The sequence below is a fragment of the Carcharhinus amblyrhynchos genome, chromosome 34, assembly GCF_965287045.1.
Source record: "Carcharhinus amblyrhynchos chromosome 34, sCarAmb.v2.hapA, whole genome shotgun sequence".
Taxonomy (NCBI): domain Eukaryota; kingdom Metazoa; phylum Chordata; class Chondrichthyes; order Carcharhiniformes; family Carcharhinidae; genus Carcharhinus; species Carcharhinus amblyrhynchos.
In genome coordinates, this window is record NC_137357.1 from 1,293,928 (window position 1) to 1,315,176 (window position 21,249).

Sequence of the window (21,249 nt, forward strand, 5' to 3'; positions counted from 1 at the left end):
CTTTCCCAGTTTCTCCCCGTAACCCTTAATTCCCTTTGTTGAGATGAATGAAACTGCAAAAAAAAATACATCACAAAGTCAACAGCGAGGATCTGTGTTATTTCTTCACTACATGACTTGCAAGTACTTGATGTTAAAAAAAAAGTTTTATCCAAATTACCACTCCTGTGATATTATGACCTGAGAATATATATATCGTTTAACCACGCGTTACTGTATTCCCACACAGGGATATTTTGTGTCAGTCAAATCTCCTAATCCCTTTAAGTCGATAGTTTACATATTAGAATCAACAGGACGGTGATTCCTCTCTCCGGTTGGATTGCTTAAAATTATGGCTTAACACACAGAACAACAATGATAAAGTTACTCGAATATCTCTGCGCCACCGTCCACAATACGGACAGTGCGTCATTTATTTCCAATGCAGACAATCCTCAGCTGTCCTTATTAACTCTTCGCAAACAATATCACTCACCTTCCACTCGTGTTGTACTCATTGCCAGAATTGTGGGATAACATTTCAATATTTGCTCAGAATGTTCACAATTTCTACGGTCCAACTGGTATCTCTAGACCGTCTTCACCCATTCCATCTTTCTATATTTTGTTCCACTTTTCAGCGTTCAGTAATTTTCCCACTGAATATTTGGCCCATTTCAAAAACACAGAATAAGGAAAAGTACATCACAGAAACAGACACTCCGGTCCTTCAAACCACTGTCCGTCATGATGCCCAACTGAGAAAAAAATGCTGCCCTATTTCACAGAAATCATAGAACCCTACAGTGCAGAAAGACGCCTTCGACCCATCGATTCTGCACTGAACACAATCCCACCCAGGCCCTACCCCCATATCCCTACATATCTCACGAATCCTTCTAACCTACACATCCCTGGACACTAAGGGGCAATTTCGTAGCATGGCCAATCAACGTAACCCGCACATTTTTGGACTGTGGGAGGAAACCGGAGCACCAGGAGGAAACCCACGCTGACACGAGGACGATGTGCAAACTCCACACAGACAGTGACCCGAGCCAGGAATTAAAGCGGGACCCTTTCTGTCGGTAATACAAAACACGAGTGTACATAATGTAGGAACGTGGAGGCATGGTACCACAGTGGCTCGGACTGCTGCCTCACAGCACCAGGGACCCGGGATCAATTCTGGCCTTGGGTCACTGTCTGTATGGATTTAGCCCGTGTTTGTTTGGATTTAGCCCGGGTGCTCCGGTTTGCTCCCACAGTCGGAAGATGTACGCGTTAGGTTGATTGCCACTGTAAATTGACTCCAGTGTCAGGGGAATTAACAGGGTAAATGTGTCGGTTTACGGGAATAGGGGTGGGACTGTTGTTGTTGCAGACTCGATGGGCCGAATGGCCTCCTTCTGTACTGTAGGTATCTACTGAACCAGTTGGTATTTATCAGAATCAGGGAGTGAGCGGGAGATAAGTTTCCAACTGGTATCAAACATTTTGAGAAGAGGATTTACATGACAGCTATAAAAATGATACGGCTGGAGAGAAACGGGATATCCAGCCAGTCCCCTCTCTCACAAAATCAGAAAAGGTTGGAACAATTCAGCAGCTGTGGCAGAATTAGTGCCGAGGGAAGAATAGAGGGAAGTTTCCAGACCGCTTGACTTCTCCAGACCCGTCTCATCCCCACTCTGCTCTTGGAACACATTCATGCTGGCCACTGATTGCTGCTCTGAAAGTAGCCGCAGTGACTGGATAAGCCTTCCACGTCCCCTCCCGCACCGTGGTGGCTGACAGGCCTATCTACGTCTCCTGTCGTGTGGTTCTGTCGATTGAGGGGGACGGGTGGTGGTGCAGAGCTCGAAGGGTTGGGCCATGGGAATGCGTCCCACCGAAACTCTGGGGTTCGAACCACATTTTCATCTGAAGGTACTCCGATACCAAAAACAGGTATTAAAAATCATTCGATTTGGAGTTCATTTAGAACAGTAGAATAAACCAAACGCTGCGGACAGATGAAGATAAACGATTGCTCACCAGATGTCTAATTGTTCTATGTGGATTTGCTCTGTGTGGCCCTGGAATGATTCATTATTTGTTGAATGGTGATCGGAGCTGAACAGTGAGCAACCAGGAGCGAACAACTCCTCTCCTGAACATAGCTAACAGCAAGCGCTCAGCTCAAGGACACAGCGGGCCTGTGCACGGTTGTGGTAATTGTTAATCACTCTCATTGCTGTTACTTTATTATAAACTTAAATCCTGGTGTTAATGTAACAACAATTCTATTTACAGAATATTGAAAACAATCACCACTCTCTTTACAACTGTGTACAGTCTCAGAATACTTCATCCGCTCTTTCCCAGAGAGCAGGCAATGGTGATGGACAGACTTTTTATCCCCTTGTTTACCTGAGCAAATCACACTGGCATCATTGGAGTGCGGATAGTCATAGTAAAGATCCCATGGTTCTGAGCGGCATTCCCGCAGGGCGGTCTCGTTCCCTCTGCACTGAACATTTGACGTCACAATGGGTCCGGAACCTTCCCCAAAGTGAGCCCCGCCTGGTGCAAAGACGGCGGTCCCGCAGCCCAGCTCCCCACACACAACATCGGCGTCCCGCTGGTCCCAGTTATCACCATACACAGTGCCCCACTGTCCCCTGTAGCGGATCTCCACTCTCCCAACGCACTGACTGTCCCCATTCGCCAGTCTCAGCTTCACCGCCTCTGTAAAATACAGAAATAAACCAACAGTTATTGGCCAGCTGATGCAGCAGGTCAGATAGGAATCTAAACAAGTGTCACGTGTGCCCAGGATCTCAACAAACCCTACATGACACAATGCAATTGGAAGCGGGAATATGGATTGACAGTGGGAATCATCCACAAATCAGTTGGGAGTTGGAAGCATTATTCGGCTGCGTCAGGCAGGAGTGTCGATCGGTGTTTAATTGATTCAATCCAGATAAGTCAGGACTGTCATGTTCCGCGGCCCACCATACTGTCTGGACTAATATAGTGGAATCCCAATCCGAGTATGGATTCCATATCTGCCACCATTGTCGAATGAGGGCCGCCCAGCTGTAACCAGTTGAACTGGATAGTCAGGTAGTCTCCACCCTTTCCCGGGGTGGTAAGATGCTGCGAGTTCTCCGCAGGCCCCTAACATACAGGTGGTGGAAGGGCCATAACATCGCACAGCATTTCAGCGCTGGCTGGTAACGAGGGAAGTGAAAATGAGTTTCTAAACGACAGCGGGATAACATTGCCTCTCACCCTGCTCCTCTGGGACCTAATTTATTGTCGTGTGAATTAGGGAACGACAATGAACTATTTTCAGGAAAACATTTCAGGAATATTTTCCATCACAACTGACAGGCAGAATTTGAACAATAACATTGAAAGCAAAGATGCTGAAATTGTCTCAGGGATTTATCATTCAGTTGGATGGATTAGTGCAGTAAAATATCAGATATGAACTTGGAGGGCGATTACCTGATGGATCAGCCTGGCTGTTCCCTGGTCTGCCTGAAATGAAAGTTTGAAAATTACTTTTTGCTGAAACAAGGGATGAATAAAACTGTCAAAACCAAACATCACAAAGTCAACGTCGAAAATCTGTGGTTTTTTTTCTTGATAAGATTTGCAAGCACTTGATGCAAAAAAAAAGTTTACTCAAATTACCAACCTGTGAATATTCCGGTCTCATTCCATTTTTTAAAATTATATTTTTAACCACGTGTTACCGTATTCCCAAACAGGGATATTTTGTTTCAGTCAAATCTCCTCACCCCTTTACATAAGAACATAAGAACATAAGAAATAGGAGCAGGAGTAGGCCATCTAGCCCTTCGAGCCTGCCCCGCCATTCAATAAGATCATGGCTGATCTGTCGTGGCTCAGTTCCACTTTCCCGCCCTCTCCCCATAACCCTTAATCCCCTCTCTTATCAAAAACCCATCAACCCGCGTCTTAAAAATATTTAGCGAGGCAGCCTCCACCACTTCAACGGGCAGAGAATTCCAGAGATTCACCACCCTTTGAGTGAAGAAGTTCCTCCTCAACTCCGTTCTAAACCGCCTCCCCTTTATCTTGAGGCTGTGCCCCCTAGTCCTACTGTCTTTTTTGAGCGGGAAGAGTCTCTCCACCTCTATCCTATCCATCCCATTCATCATCTTATACGTCTCAATGAGATCTCCCCTAATTCTTCTAAACTCTAACGAGTACAAGCCTAGTTTATTCAGCCTCTCCTCATAGCTCAACCCCCTCAACTCCGGTATCAGCCTAGTAAACCTCCTCTGTACTCCCTCCAAGGCCAAAATATCCTTGCGCAGGTGCGGCACCCAAATTCCTAATTCCTAGCTTACATGACAGAATCAACAGGACAGTGATTCCTGCCTCCGGTTGGATTGCTGAAATTTGTAACTTAATCCACAGACTAACAATGTGAAGTTACTCGAATATCTCTGCACCACCGTCCACAATACGGACAGTGCGTCATTTATTTCCAATGCAGGCAATTCTCAGTTATCCTTATTGACTCTTCACAAACAATATCGCACAGCTTCCACTTATTTTGTATTCATTGCCAGAATTGTGGGAAAACAGTTCAATATTTACTCAAAATGTTCACAATTTCTATTCTCCAACTGGAATTTCTGGACCTTCTCCACCCATTGTTTCTTTCTATGTTTTGCTCCACTTTTCAGTGTTCAGTGATTCCCCCACTGAATCTTTGACCCATTTCAAGAACAAACGGCAAAGAAACGTAAAACACTGAAACAGACCCTTTTGTGCTTGAAGCTCCTGTTCTTCATGATGCCCAAGTCAAAAAAAACTGTCCTATTACCGTCCGTAAATAATAAGATGGATGCGAACATATAGGAACGGGGAGGCACAGTGCCAGTATAGTTAGCACTGCTGCCTCATAGCACCAGATTCGGGCGTTGGGTCATTGTCTGCCCGGAGTTTGCACATGTCGTGTTGTCTCCACTGGGTGCTCCGATTTACTCCGCAGTCCATTGATGTTTGGGTTAGGTTGGTTGGCCATGCGAAATTGACCCCAGTGTCAGGGAAAATAGCAGGGTAAGTGTGTTGGGTTACGGGAATATTGTCTGGCTGGGTCTGTTTTTGGTAAAGGTTCGATGGACCGAATGGCCTCCTTCTTTACTGTAGGGATTCTTTGATCCAGTTGGTATTCATCAGATTCAGGGTGTGAGAGAGAGATAAAATTCCAAATGGTATCAAATATTTTGAGAAGAGGATTTACATGACAGTTATTAAAACGACACGCCTGGAGAGACAGGGGATATCCAGCCAGTCCCCTAAAAATAATTCAGATAATGTTGGGACAATTCAGCAGCTGTGGCAGAATTAGTGGGGAGGGAAGAATAGAGGGAAGTTTCCAGTCCGCATGACTCTCCTCCAGACCCTTCCCATCCTCACTCCGCTCTTGGAACACCTTCAATCTGTCCACTGATTGCTGCTCTGAAAGTAGCCGCAGTGACTGGATAAGCGCTCTATGGCCTCCGCAATCAATAGTCAGTAAATGTCAAACACATGGACCGAGACACCCGGATTTAATTCAGAGACAGCCGCCAATTCTGATGGAGTGCCGAATGATCCACACTCCCCTTAAATGTACTTCCATACATCGCCAGCTCATCCAAGCATGCCGAAGTTTTGATTCTGCGAAGGCAAGATCGGGACACGTTAGCACGCCCAGGCCTCCGTTGGAATCCCCCCTAACCCTCCCCGCCCCCCACCGCCCCCCTCTCCAGGTCTGTCTCAATCCCCCTTTTCCACCGTGGTTGCTGATGCCTCTGCCTCCAGACGTGTGGTTGTGTTTGGGGAGGGGTGGTGGCGGAGAGCTGGAAGGATTGGGCGATCGGGATGCCACCGACCATATCACTGGAGTTCGACCCACATTTTCACATGCGGCTGCAATTTCGGACCCCAATAGCAAAAATAGGCATTAAGAATCAGTCGATTTTGAGTTAAATTAAAATCGCAGAATAAGCCAAACACTGCCGGCAGATGAAGATAAACGATTGTTAACCAGTTGCCCAGGATTTGCTCTGTGTGGCCCTGGAACGCATCATTTTGTTGAATGGTGATCGGAAATGCACAGTGAGGAATGAGGAGTGAACAAACCCTCTCCTGGACAAAGCTAACAGCATGGGCTCACTCAGAAAGACTATTCCCGGTTGTGGTAATTGTTAATCACTCTGATTATTGTTACTTTACTATGAACTTAAATTCTGGTGTTAATGTAACAACACTTCTATTTTCAGAATATTGAAAATATTCACCACTCTCTTTACCACTGTGTACAGTCCCAGAATACTTTATCCGCGTTTTCCCGGAGAGCAGGCTGCAAATGTTGGACAGATTTGTTTTTTTTTTACTTTTACCTGAGCAAATCACACCGGCATCACGGGTGTGCCAAAGGTCATAGTCATCCCATGGATCTGAGCGACATTCCCGCAGGGCGGTCTCGGTCCCTTCGCACTGAACATCTCCCGTCACAATGGGTCCGGATCCTTCCCCAAAGTGAGCCTCGCCTGGTGCAGAGAGCGCGGTCCCGCAGCCCAGCTCCCCACACACAACATCGGCGTCCTGCTGGTCCCAGTTATCATCAAACACAGTCCCCCACTGCCCCCTGTAGTTAATCTCCACTCTCCCAGCGCACCGACTCTGCCCATTCGCCAGTCTCAACTTCACCGCCTCTGTAAAAGACAGAAATATATCAACTAATTGGCCGCCTGATGCAGCAGGTCAGATAGGAATCAAGTCAAGTATCGAGTGTGCCCTTGATCTCAACAAACCCCTGGATAATATGACGCATTGCAAGTGGAAGCGGAAATATGGATTGACACTGGGAAATACCCGCAAATCAGTTGGAAGTTGGACGCATCATTGGGCTGCGTCAGGCAGGAGTGTTGATAGGTGCTTAATCGCTTCAATCCCCACAACTCAGGACTGACCTGTAGTGTGGTTCACCATATTGCCTGCACTAATATAGTGAAATCCCAATCCTAGCATGGATTCGATATCTGTCACCACTGTCGAACAAGGGCGGCCCGACTGCAAACGGCTGGGTTGGATAGTCAGGGAGTCTCCAGCACTTCCGCTGTCGTAATTTTCGGCGGAACCCGAGTATACCGGTGGTGGAAGGGCCATAACATCACACTGCATTTCAGTGCTAGTTGGTAACTAGGGAAGTGAACATTATTTCCAAACAGCAGCGGGACCACTTTGCCTCTCACCCTGCTCCTCGGGGACAAAATTTAATGTCATTCTTAATTAAGGAGCAGCAATTAAAGATTTTCAGGAAAACATTGCAAGAATATGTTGTTTCACAACTGACAGGCAGACATTGAACCGAAACATTGAACGCAAAGATGCTGAAATTGTCTCAGAGATTTATCATTCAGTTCGATGAATTAGTGAATTAAAACAATTTAATGGCCTTCATTTATCGAGGGATTGAGTGTAGGAGTCGGGAGGTAATGCAGCAACTTTATAAGACTCTTGTCAGACCCCACTTGGAGTACTGTGCGCAGCTCTGGTCACCTCACTACAGGAAGGATGTGGAAGCTATTGAGAGGGTGCAGAGGAGATTTACAAGGATGTTGCCTGGATTGGGAGGCATGCCTTATGAAGATAGATTGAGAGATCTAGGTCTCGTCTCCCTGGATAGAGGAAGGTTGAGAGGTGGCCTGATAGAGGTTGATAAAATGTTGAGAGGAATAGATAGGATGGATTCTCGGAGGCTATTTCCCAGGGCTGAAATGGTCACTACGAGAGGACACAGGTTTAAGGCGCTGGGGAGCAAGTGCAGAGGAGATGTCAGGGGTAAGTTTTTCATTCAGAGGGTGGTGAGTGAGTGGAATCGGTTGCCGTCGGTGGTGGTAGAGGCGAACTCGCTGGGGCCTTTTGAAAGACTTCTGGAAGAGTATATGGGATTTAATAGGATTGCGAGTTACAGGTTTTTCTATGGCCTGGCAGGTATGGATATGTTCAGCACAACTTGTGGGCCGAAGAGCCTGATTCTGCGGTAGTGACCTATGTTCTATGTTCTAAAATGTCAAATATTAACTTGGAGGGCGATTACCTGATGGATCAGCCTGGCTGTTTCCTGGTTTGCCTGAAATGAAATTTTAAAAATTAGTCTTTGCTGGAACACGAGATGAATGAAACTGTCAAATCCATACATCACAAAATCAACAGCAAGGATCTGTGTTATTTCTTCACTCTATGATTTGTAAGCACTTGCTTTTTTTAAAAAAAGTTTTATTCAAATTACCACATCCGTGATATTATGACTGAATATCGCGGCCTCATTCCTTTTTTTTGAATATATGTTTTAACCACATGTTACCGTGTTCCCAAACAGGGATATTTTGTGTCAGTTAAATCTCCAAATCCACGTTAGCCTCTAGTTTGCATAGTAGAATCAACAGGGCAGCGATTCCTGTCTCTGGTTGGGTTGCTGAAAATTTATAACTTGATCCAGAGAGTAACCATGATAAAGTTACTCGAATATCTCTGCACCACCGTCCATAATACGGACAGTGTGTCAGTTATTTCCAATGCAGACATTTCGTAGCCATCTTTATTAAAAATTCACAAACAGTATCGCACAACATTCACTTATGTTGTAATCATTGCCAGAATTGTGGGATAACATTTCAATATTTACTCAAAATTTCACAATTTCAATGGTCCAACTGGAATTTCTGGACCCTCTTCACCCATTCCGTCTTTCTATTTTTTGCTCCACTTTTCAGCGTTCAGTAATTCTCCCACTGAATCAGTGACCCATTTCAAAAACACAGAATAAAGAAAAGTACAGCGCAGAAACAGACCCTTCGGTCCATCAATCCCCTGTCCATCATGATGCCCGACTATGAAAAAAAAATCATGCTGTCTTATTTCCATCTGTATCGGGGGCTGGTGGCCGGGTTCCGCGCGCGTGGGGACGGCCTCGGCTGGGGTCTTGGGTTCATGTCGCGCTGTCTGTGCCCCCCATGACTTGCCTGGGCTTGTGGGGTCTCGCTGGCTGTCCTGTCTGGGGACGGTGCACGTCTCTTTGGCCTGTGCTTGGTGCTGTCTCCACTCACGTTGTCTGTGCCTTTGGGACTTGGGTAGCGGGTTGGCTGTGGGGGCTTGCATTCTGGTCGGTGTTCTGTGAACTGTGTGTGGCTTTGTGTCCCCTTCTCTGGCCGGGGCCTTCCGCGCGCCCGGCGGGGGAGCGGCGTTTCCGAGGGCTTGTGGGTTTGCTGTCGAGTGGACCTGTTGGACTTTGGCCTGGTCTTGTGAGACTTCTTACTGTGTTTACCCCAGTCCAACGCCAGCATCTCTACGTCAGATGTGCAGGTTAGGTGGATTGGCCGCGCTAAATTGTGACTTAGTGTCCAAACACGTGTAGGTTAGATGGATTGGCCATGCTAAATTGCCCCTTAGTGTCCAAAGATGTGCAGGTTCGGTGGATTGGCTGTGCTAAATTGCCCCTTAATGTCCTGGGATGTGTCGGTTAGGTGGATTGGCCATGCTAAATTGCCCCTTAGTGTCCTGGGATGTGCAGGTTAGGTGGATTGGCCATGCTAAATTGTCCCTTAGTGTCCAAAGATGTGTAGGTTAGGTGGATTGGCCATGATAAATTGTCCTTTAGTGTCCTGGGATGTGTAGGTTAGGGTGGATTGGCCATGCTAAATTGTCCCTTAGTGTCCAAAGATGTGTAGGTTAGGTGGATTGGCCATGCTAAATTGCCCCTTAGTGTCCCAAAGATGTGTAGGTTAGGTGGATTGGCCATGCTAACTTGCCCCTTAGTGTCCAAAGATGTGTAGGTTAGGTGGATTGGCCATGCTAAATTGTCCCTTAGTGTCCGAAGATGTGTAGGTTAGGTGGATTGGCCATGCTAAATTGCCCCTTAGTGTCCCAAAGATGTGTAGGTTAGGTGGATTGGCCATGCTAAATTGTCCCTTAGTGTCCGAAGATGTGTAGGTTAGGGTGGATTGGCCATGCTAAATTGCCCCTTAGTGTCCAAAGATGTGTAGGTTAGGTGGATTGGCCATGCTAAATTGTCCCTCAGTGTCCAAAGATGTGCAGGCTAGGTGGATTGGCCATGCTAAATTGTCCCTTAGTGTCCAAAGATGTGCAGGTTCGGTGCATTGGCCATGCTAAATTGTCCCTTAGTGTCCTGGGATGTGTAGGTTAGGTGGATTGGCCATGATAAATTGCCCCTTAGTGTCCTGGGGTGTGTAGGTTAGGTGGATTCGTCATGATAAATTGTCCTTTCGTGCTAAGGGGATGAGCAGAGGTTAGAGGCGGGTTTAGGACCTGAGTGGGATTGTGGTTGGTGTAGACTTGATGGGCCAAATGGCCTCCTTCTGCACTGTAAGATTCTATGATTCTATCCATTTCCTCCTTATTCATGCACCCATCCAGATGCCACTTAAATGTTGCTAATGTGTCAAATTCCATCACCTCCACTGGCAGCGCTTTCCAGGCATGCACTACATTCTGAGCTTCTTTCACACATCTTCCTTCAACTTTCCCCCTCTCACCTGAAGCCTGTGCCCCCTTTCCTCCTGCAACAGGTCACTAATGACACGAACAAGCAATGGAATAGAAGGTGCTGGTCAGCAGCCTGATTTGCTGGAAATCCCAGCCATCACCTGAATCATTTGTGTACCGTGTGGATGATACACAGCAACAAATGACCAAAACTCATTCGCAGTTCATACCAAACCCGCCATTCCTACCACCTAGAAGTACAAGGACAGACCTACAGCAATGCCCTGAATTGCTCATTCACTTCTAAGTCGGTCAACATGCTGAGTTTGGATAATATCGGGGTTGCTTCATTCTCATGTGAACTCAATCCCTAATCTCACTCTGCCTGCACCAGTGCATCATGTACTGCAGCCAGGCGGCAAAAAAGGCTCAGAGATCAATTCCTGATGACATCTGGGTGCAGACAATAAATGCTGCCATTGCCAGGGACGTTGACTTCACAAGAATTTGCATAATAATAACAAGAGTGTAAAGGCCTTGGCTGAATGTGGGGTATTAACATTTTTTTTGAAACAGATACAGAGACATGGAAATTTTGCTACTTTAAGATGTAGGTCCATTTAAAGACAACAACACTCCATTAGCATAAAACAGTAAGGCAGCAAATGCATCACCCCGTGACCGACAATTCCATCGATCAATAATATTTTAACTTAAACTATGAGACCTAACACGTAATAAATAAATGTCGATGTAATGAGTGGAATTAATTAGATAACATCGTATTCGGAGTTGGAAACCACCGTTAAACACTGGGACCGTGTAGCTCGCAGCAGGAAGGACAGATTATGAGTCGCTAGTGGAAGTATAATTTTCAAATGTATGGTCACACCAAATTAACACTTGTAAGATATCACATTTAGAATGTAAGCGGACACTTATCCAATCTTTGCGAGACAGGGTGATATTTTTCTGGGGTCTGGAGGCCGAAGCTAACGGTACAAAATGGCTCAAAACATTTTACAAGGAAACGGTGGAGTTTGTCAATCTAGAATGAGTGACGAGTTTTCATAGCTCAGTATAAAGAACAGAAAGTTGAGTGGATACTGAGAGTGTCTGGGAAGAGGGTGATAAGGATCCAGTGATTGATACACAAAGCTGATATTAGCGTATGGTTTAGAAAGCTTTGTTGTGATTTCTAAAGCTCATTGTTCCAAATAGCAATCAGAAAATCTAATGCTGCCAATTTGCGGAAGAAGACGGATTTTTAATTTCCCTATTATTTCGCCGCTGCAACTGATATGAAGTATATTGGTTAATATGCCAGTTAAAGCAATGTTTGTCCCACTTAGATTTTAACTTTTCGATATTTACAGCCGTGAACACTACTCCAACTCAAAATTTTTTGTTTAACATATGGCAGTTCACTGTCCCACAGGACGACCACACAGCTCCTCCACTGAGAAATATCTATCCCAAATCTGCGTACGGATTCTATTGATAGTAACTATAAATTTTACTGGGATTCTGCAAGCGGTTAATTCACGTAGATTGCATTCGGCAATCTCTGCTATTCAGACAGTGGCGGCGATCTACACCCAGACTGCGCCGTTCAGCTAGAATTTCAATTCATGTCTGTTCCATCTGTACAACAGACCAAGTGCACTATTTAATTCTATCTGCTGCCGTATCTGAGTTAGATTACGTGGTAAATCTAAATTTCTTATTCATTTGCTGCTTTGTGGAGACGAATGAACTAAAAATGCAAATTTGCTCAAAGCATATTCCAATGAGTTTCTACAAGTTAAGCCAACGATTCCAACTCTCACTTCATAACTGCGAGCTAACGGGCGATTCAGTAGCAACAAAACGTCAAATTTTAATGAGATGGGTTTATTGGGCCTAGGATTTATTACATTGCAACATTACATTTGTTTCTTTTAGAAGACATGTTCCTTCAAGCAAGTGCAAAGTCCAAAAAGTTTTTTTTTTCAGATTTTATTTCGCGGACTCTCGGTCCTTTCCTGTGTGAAGTGTTTGATAACAGGAATGGGGCAACTTTCTATCAGTTAACCAACATTTTCAGTGAAATTCGGACTAATGAATATAACCAAAGAGGCACGTTGGGAACCGAGAGAAAATGAACCAACTGAACAACTTAAACAACAACCAAGTCAACAACTTAAATCGGAACAAAACTACTTGGCCTGTGGAAGGAGATGAAAGAACATGTCTCGAACTGCCACAGAAAACGGCATGAGAAACAGAGAACATGAAACCCTGGCATACCTCTTGAGAAATAAAAATAATTAAAACCTGAAACAAATAACTGCATAGAAATATTAATTTAACACATTCTGGTAATATTCCGGGAGGAGACATGAGGCAGTTGGGCAACACAGGTCAGCAGGCAAATCATGCATATTTAGCAAATTATATTATCAACATAACAAGATCTGTATTTTCTTCATATTAATGAAATTAATTAATGCCACAGACCTAGCCCAACACTCTGAAGCTGAGGCACCGATTTTAAACAATTTGTTTGTTTTATCTCTGCACGGGGTTCAGACGGAAAATGTAATGAGAAATAGAACACAGAACAGAGAACATTACAGTACAGGCCCTTCGGCCTTCGATGTTGTGCCGATCAGTGGAACCAATCTAATGACCCTCTAACCTCAACTATTCCAATGTTATCCATATGCCTATCCACTGACCATTTGAACGCCCTTAAAGTTGGCGAGTCCACAACTGCTGCAGGCAGGGCATTCCACGTCCCTACTACCCTCTGAGCACAGAACCTACCTCTGACAACCGTCCGATAATTACCAACCCTCAATTTAATGCTATGTCCCCTCGTGTTAGTCATCACCATCCGAGGAAAAAGGCTCTCACTGTCCACCTTATCCCATCCTCTGATTAAGGTCAGATTACAATATCAAGAGAAGCATGGATGAATGGTCATCGCCAAAATTCCTGCATTTTTAAACATAGTGAGTTGGCTTCCACTCAAACTCATTTTCAGCAGATTCTAACAGCCACTGCTCTCACTTGTACCAACACAAATCAAGTAGTCCAAATAGAGGTTTTACAGTAAAATGTTGCCATGCGCGCGTAAAGCATTTCCATTCAATTTTGTGTTTAAATCTCAGCTTGCCTTAAGTCTCGGCCGAGAAATTAATACATGCATTAATCAGGTGTTCTAAAGTCTAAATACATTTGAAAGGAAATAAGTTATAAAAAGAATCAGGGAATCTAAATTATTCACCAACTGAAACTTCCTTTCCTTAAAATCCTAATTCCAATACACACTCATAACAACGAAGGATGTATTTGAATATGCAAGAGCCTTTTCCCTAACTGGAGCGGAGAATCCAAAACATTGCTGGAAAAAAAAATATAAGCTTCCAGATTTTGATTTGATCGTCCATTTTGATTTTCAACTCCAATTTATTGATTCTGCACACCAATGTCAGGTAGACGGCGATCAAAAACAATTTTCATTGGACCTTTGTGGCCTCAGAGCAATATTCGGCAGAAGTGTTAGGCCCCTGGTCCAAACTGACTGTGCCGGGTGGAATAAAACCAGTTCAGTCTAACCCCACTAGCCTGTTCTTGGCTCCTTTGTGCGTTACAATACTTCAGACGCAGAAGCAAGTATGTTTTCAATGTGCTGAGCACTTCTTCATCCTCCAGCTTTTCAGACACTGAACTCGCCTCCTCTCATTGTAAATTGATGTACATTAATATCCTATTACCTCCAGATGACACTTATTATTCAAATTATCAACTTTCCCTTACATCAGTCACCAACATTTTTATTATGAAAGCTCAATATATCTGCAAATATGTTAACATTTTATGTCAATGAATTATCAATAGACATCGGGATACTTTCAATCAATAATAACTCACAGTTGAGAAGCTGCAATGCAATTAGAGTCAGGAAGGAGCGCAGCATCGTCCCGACTGTCGGTTACTGCGATCAGAATTGACTATTCACCGAGTTTTGTACACCGGTACCGGGCTGTCCTTCCAACACTTGCTGGAACACCAAACGCTCCAGGAATGAATTCTTTGTTCAGGAAATAATGTTTCCTCCCCTCTGACCAATTGATCCTCCCATGTGTGAAATGGTATTTGCGGTTGATAAAAGATACCAATGACAGTTCTATCCACCTCCTTGCCCTGTGCGGCTAATGAGGCCTACATTTTTGATAAGGAAATGAGTCACTAACCCAGCATCGGATTATCGAATCATCATATCTTACAGCACAGACACAGACGAGTGTAGGAAATGCAATTGGTAAATGTTTGTAAATCATATTAAGCCTGGCTTGGACTGGATTATTTAGAATTATTTTTGTTCTGTTTTACCACTTACGGGCAATTTCCGAGGAAGAGTTGAAGGCCGTGGAGAGAATTAGGGTTAAAATTCCCAGGTTAAACCTGGGACTGCTGTGATGTGGAGAAATTGCATAAATTGCATGTCAGATCCTGTCACTTTCCTCAAGAAATCTGTGAGTGAGGGTTCTCACCGACAAGTCCAATCCAATCGGCTGTTTAAGGCTCCTACAGAGCCCGAATACAGCCTGTATTCACAACCTGATTTTCACATCTTCACAAAGGAAAAGTGAAGGGATTTCACTCCAACAGTAACTCAAGCAAGAAGTTCAAATCTGTAACATCTAGAATTTTTTTTTCCCCGAGTGAAAACAGACCTTTTGCTCCTTGCTCTGAGAACAACCTCCAAAGTTTTTACTGTCTTCTATTCAGAGAACAATATTCTCGAAATACAGAAAGCCTAATTCATGTATAATTTTAATATGTAGCACCTCTATACGGAAATCTTAGATACAATGCTTCTGTTAAAAGACTGTTATTCTCTATTGGGACATAATTACTTTTTAAACATACTTTAGAAGCACCATTACATATCTGAGCGATTTTGCTGCCTCCGCCCAGTTTAGAGTGACAGAGTTCGGCGGGACTGTGCCGTTCAGAAATATTTCTTATCTGTTGGACAAATGTAATTTTATTTTCATGATCAAATTGACAGTTATTTGAGTGAATGTCTTTACAGGGCCGCGTTTAGAGAAGGGAGGCCCACGGACATATTTGTTCCATACAGGAAGAAATGATTCCTGAGAAGCTGAGCAATTGGTGTTGAGTTATACTCTGTCACCCCGAAGCAGCTCACTGTCTGTTCAGAATCAGGACATTCGCTGCGCGTTTTCCTGTGTTGCTGAACAGACAGGAAACACCTGGCCTTGTGGTCAGGTCTCTGCTCGCATGTTAGTCGCTGCTAGACTTTAACATTGACAGATTGCAATTGGGCATTCGAACATGGGACATGTAAAACTTTAAGTACATTCATGAATTCACCAGCAGCATATGACAGAATGGCATCAACAAATACTCCTGATTATCCGGGGCCTCCAGGAATTGAATGTCGCTGAACATTTTGACATTTCAGTTGTGTTCAAATGCCTGACTGGCTCAATCTGCCTATTAACATTCAGTGCCACAGGCCTGGCCACTTTCACTGTGTCCTTTGAGATTCAGTGTCTCAGGCTTGGCTGAGGTCACTCTGTTCTTTCAGATTCAGTGTCACATTTCTGGCTGCATTTGAACTGTTGTTTGAAATTCAAGATCTCTGTCCTTTGAGACTGAGTGTCACAGTCCTGCGCTGTTCACTCTTCCTTTCAGTTTTAGTGTCACAGGTCTGGCTGGGTTTACTGTGTCCTTTGAGATTCATTGTCACAGGCCTGGCTGGGTTCATTCTGTCATTTGAAATTCAATGTCACTGGCCTGACGAAGGGGTGAACCCCAAAAACTTGTGGGTTTACTATCAAATAACTGGTTGGACTTTAACCTGGTGTTGTGAGACTTCTTACTGTGTTCACCCCAGTTCAACACTGGCATTTCCACATCACAGATTCACTCTGTCCATTGAGATTCAGTGTCACGGGCCTGGCTGGATACACTGAGTTCTTTGAGATTCCTTGTCACAGCCCTGCCGGGGTTCACTCTGTCATTTGAGATTCAGAGACCTGGCTGGGTTGGAACTGTTATTTGAGATTCAACGCCTGAGGTCTGACTGGGGTCACTCTGTCCTTTCAGATTCAGTGTCACAATCTTGGTATCCTTTCAGTCTGAGTGTCACAGGCCTGGCTGGATTCACTCTGTCCTTTGAAATTCAGTTTCACAGACCTGGCTGTGTCTAATCTGTCCTTTGAGATTCAATGTCACAGACAAAATTGGGTTCAATGCATACTTACATATTCGGTGTCACAGACCTGGCTGCATACACTGTGTCCTTTGAAATTGAGTGTCACAGGCCTGGCTGGGTTCATCTGTTATTTGAGATTCAGTGTCACAGGCCTGACTAATTCACACTGTCTTTCACAAACAGTGTCACAGGCCTGTCTGGATTTGTTCTGTGCTTTGGGATTCAGTGTCAGAGGCGTGTCTGAGTTTACTTTGCCCTTTCAGATTCAATGTCAGAGGCCTGGCTTTGTTGGAACTGTTATTCAAGATTCAAGCTCTGAGGCCTGGCAGAGTTCACATCTACCCTATGAGATCCTACCTCACAGGCCTGGCTGTGTTCACTCTGTCCTTTCAGATTTGGTGTCTCAGGCGTGGCTGGGTTGGAACTGTTTTTTAAGTTTCATTGTCTAAGGCCTCACTATGTTCACTCTGTCCCTTTGAGATTCTGTGTCACAGGCCTGGTTGGAGTCACACTGTCCTTTAAGATTCAGTGTCAAAGACGTTGCTAGGTTCACTCTGTACTTTGAGATATAGAATCACATTCCTGGCAGGGCTCACTGTGCTCTGTGAAATTCAGTGTCACAGGCCTGGCTGCATTCTCGCTGTTCTTTCAGACACAGTGTCATAGGCCTGGCTGGGTTCAATTGTTGTTGAGTTTCAGTGTCCTAACATTGGCTGGAGATGGAGGGAGTGAGGTGGCTAATTGAGTGCAGTGAGGCAGCATCAACTGTAGATGGAGACAGTCAGGGACTAGTTCAGTTCAGTGAGATAGCATCACCAGCAGATGGGCAGAGTGAGGGGAAACTGAGTGCATTGCAGCAGCACCACCAGCAGATTGGGACAGTGAGTATTCTCACTGGGTGCAATAAGTCAAAGATACCAGGAGATGGAGACAGAGAGGAGGTAACTGAGAGGACATGGACAGATTGCTGGAAAGAATGATTGTTGATTTGTTGATCGCAGTGAGGATAATAACAGTGTTTGGGGGACACAGAGAGATGAATGAAAAGTAGAAGACTGAGGAGAACAGCAGGATGTTACAGGACACAGGTGGATTGGTGAGACATAGTTAGCAGTATGGATAAAAGCAGGGCTTGGGATGCCAGACAGATTGCTGAAATGTAGTAAATAATGATGATTATCATCAAATTTGGGAGGACACAGAGAGATGGGAGAAAGGCAATAGCAGTGAGAGTGAGAACAGGAATTGGCAGGACACAGGTAGAATGGTAAAATGTTGTAATGAGTGGGGATAAAGCTAGGAATCTGGAAGGCAGTCAGTTTCCTTTAACGCAACAAAGAATCAGGATAACAAGAACATTTGTTTGGACAGGTAGACTGGGAAGTGCAATAATCATGGACAATATAGGCAGGATTTGGGAGCAGACAGCCAATTGTAATTATCACTAAATAATTTTGTTAGCACGCCGACGGAATGGTGAAGGATTGCAAATGTTGGGGATATATCCAGGATTTCTGTGGACACTGACTGATTGCTGTAAAGCAGTTAGAAGTGAGAACATCAGCAGGCTTCTGGAGAACACGGATTAGTGTCGAAATGTTGTAAACAGTGTGGGCAACAGTAGGTTTCAGGGGGATACAGACAGAATGGTGAAATGTAGTAAACAGTGTGGGTAACAGCAATGTTTTGGAGAACACACACGGATGGGTGAAGTATTGCAAAGAGTGATGGTAGAGGCAAGATTTAGTAAGCAATGGCAGATTGGTGTAATATAATAAAGAGTGAGGAAAACAACAGGGTTTGGAAGGATGCAGCAAATGGATGAAGTGTGTTAATCTGTCCGGATAGCAGAGGATTTGTGTCTCTGGGGTAGTGCTGGAATGAAGCATGGTGCTGAATTGAGTAGTTGGGGAAATACGGTTGTGAATGTGACGATCCAGAGCATAAAAAAGGAACAGAAATGTATCAAACCGTGTATCTAACTGTCATAATCTTTATTTAATAGTATAAGAATGGAAGCTGCTACAAAATGGAATTCGAATAGATGTGACAATAATAAGCACCCAATTTTGAATTGTAGTCCCGGCTCTGCTCCATAATGTGATGTGATATAAGAGCTTTAATATGGACAGTGAAATACCGGATATACATTCTGTTCTGTTTCTCATCGAACAGGATGCAGACTCACTCAAACTGAGAAGAATTTGCAAATTCATAAAAAAAAGAAGGAATGAGCGACTGATTCAGAAACTACAATACCGATACCTGGAGTTGAAGGACATTCCACACAGTGATATTTGTGGAAAAGTTAAGGGATCTCCCCTTTGATGTAATGCAGAGTCATATATCTGAAGACACCACATCCTGGATTTGGATTTGTTGATGACTATTGCCTGAAACTATAAAATAAATAGAGTGAGAATTACAACAAATCCCACATCCAGCTAAACGCATCACATGTGCTGTATTTTATTTTACAATATTCCAGTCCAACCAGCTGTTTATTTCTCTCTAAAACACACTGCACCTTCTCTCTGATCCTTTCATTGTAATTCACCACTGGAAATACTGCAGGGTTTGGATCTTGCTGGATGGTAAGGAGATGATAAGGTGAGTTTTGGACAGCTACATTTCTAGCGGCAGCGATTGGGAAATGTTAGGATGGTGTGGAAATTCCTGGGACGTGAGAGATGACGAGACTGTGCCCATTTCCTCTTAATCTTCAAGAGGCAAAATTCCAAGTTCCGGGAGTTAAAATCCCGCTCATTGAGATCGCGCTTTGACCATATTGTAGATCAGAATTTAAGCAAAGATATATGTTTTATTTTAAGCCCTCTTCAATAGAGCATTTGGTGAACAGTTAGAAATGTAGCAGGTTTGGAGAAAGGGGTGGCTGGGACAAGGACGAAGGGAAGGTCTGTGGTAGACATGAGAGTTTGAATGAGAGAAAAGTGAATCCCCCCCAGAGCCAAAGGGAATGGAGATGGAGAAAAAAAAACAAATGAACAGAAACTGGGCCTGGAGCAGGGGCGGTGCTGAAACAAAATGGACTCACAGTTTACTTTCTCAAACTGTTTGACTGGATATTAAGTCCAGAAAGCTGTCAGGTGTGGAGGGTTTGGGTAAGTGGGAGGATTTCCCCTGGACCTGCTCCAGGCCCTGGTTTAAACTGTCATCTGTAGATCCAGGATGGGTGTGGCTGGCGGGGGAGGCAGGGTTCCCTCTGGCTGATCTGCAGTGGTCTTGTCAGTGCCCAGTTCGATCTGATCTGTGCAGCCCAACACACTGGAAAATGCGTGAAAGGAAATGAAGATTAGAAATCTAACTAATGTGTCAACTCCTTCAGAGGGTCACACACTGTATTCTGACAAAGTGAACTGGATTACACTGAATGGGAAGTCATGTAATGTAACCCTCACAGGCTTCATGAATGAAGTACATTTTTTTCGGGGGGTGGGGGGGTGGGGGGGATTAGCTTCAGACTCCAGCCTGGTTGTTTCAATAAACAGGAGCTGATGTCTATCTGTGTGTATGTGTGTCTGTTTCCCTGGGTACGGTTCCCTGAGAGTTTAAAATTCTGCATCTCTCTCTCCCTCTCTCTCTGTGGAGCTGCTGGTTAAAGACACATTGACAATATTTATCTGACAGAAACTCCCCTCCCCCATTCAGTGCTTCTGATTTCAAAAACGTTTAGACGTTTTTTTGCAGCTCTGATCTGTGGTGACTCAATAAACATTAAGCAGAGAGCACACACATTCACACAAATAGACAGGAAACAACAGAGATTGGCTTGGAAATAAGAAGTGTAAATATAAATGCAGCAACAAAGAACTTTGCAAGAAAGTATTTGAGTTCAGGCAACTTAAGCAAAACGTGAACTTTGCAAGAATCAGCAAAACCTGAAGCCGCTGGAATGCTGGATGAGCAAGTTATACAATCCACAGTCAGACCTGATCTCTCTCTGGACAGTAAGAAATCTCACAACACCAGGTTAAATTCCAACAGGTTATTTGGTGGGAAAAGCCACTAGCTTTCGGACCACTGCTTCTTGGTCAGGTGAATGGATTTCAGTTCCCAAACACGGCATATAAAGGCACAAACTCAATTTATAAACTGATGTTGTGAAACGTCTCACTGTGTTTACCCCAGTCTAACGCCGACACCTCCACATCACCACATCATCTCTGTCTGGGCAGGGCTGCTGGTTACTTTCAATCCATTTTCCCCTCATCCCCGAGTGAAGAGAGAGAGAGAGAGAGAGAGAGACAGAGAGAGAGAGAGAGAGACAGACAGACAGACAGACAGACAGAGACAGAGAGAGGTAGAGAGAGAGCCTTGGGATAAACAATTTGCCTGGTGCTCAGCAACGCACATAGACACAGCACCCCCACCCCCAACCCCTCAGAGACAGGTTGGTGTTGGACTGGGCTTTACCTGAAGTAGGTGGGCTCAGGTGAGATGCAGGAGATGTGGTTGGATGGGGGTTGATTGGGGAGTTGTGGGCAGTT

At 44.4% G+C, this 21,249-nt stretch overlaps 1 protein-coding gene and 1 pseudogene across 1 annotated transcript in view; both read right to left on the minus strand.

The window, feature by feature from the left end:
- Nucleotides 1-21,249, minus strand: part of LOC145361224 (scavenger receptor cysteine-rich type 1 protein M130-like) — a 253,499-nt gene that overhangs the window by 213,501 nt on the left and 18,749 nt on the right. The gene's annotated exons all lie outside the window — the stretch shown is intronic.
- LOC145361211 (scavenger receptor cysteine-rich domain-containing protein DMBT1-like) overlaps nt 1-21,249 on the minus strand; it is a 101,481-nt pseudogene that overhangs the window by 63,880 nt on the left and 16,352 nt on the right.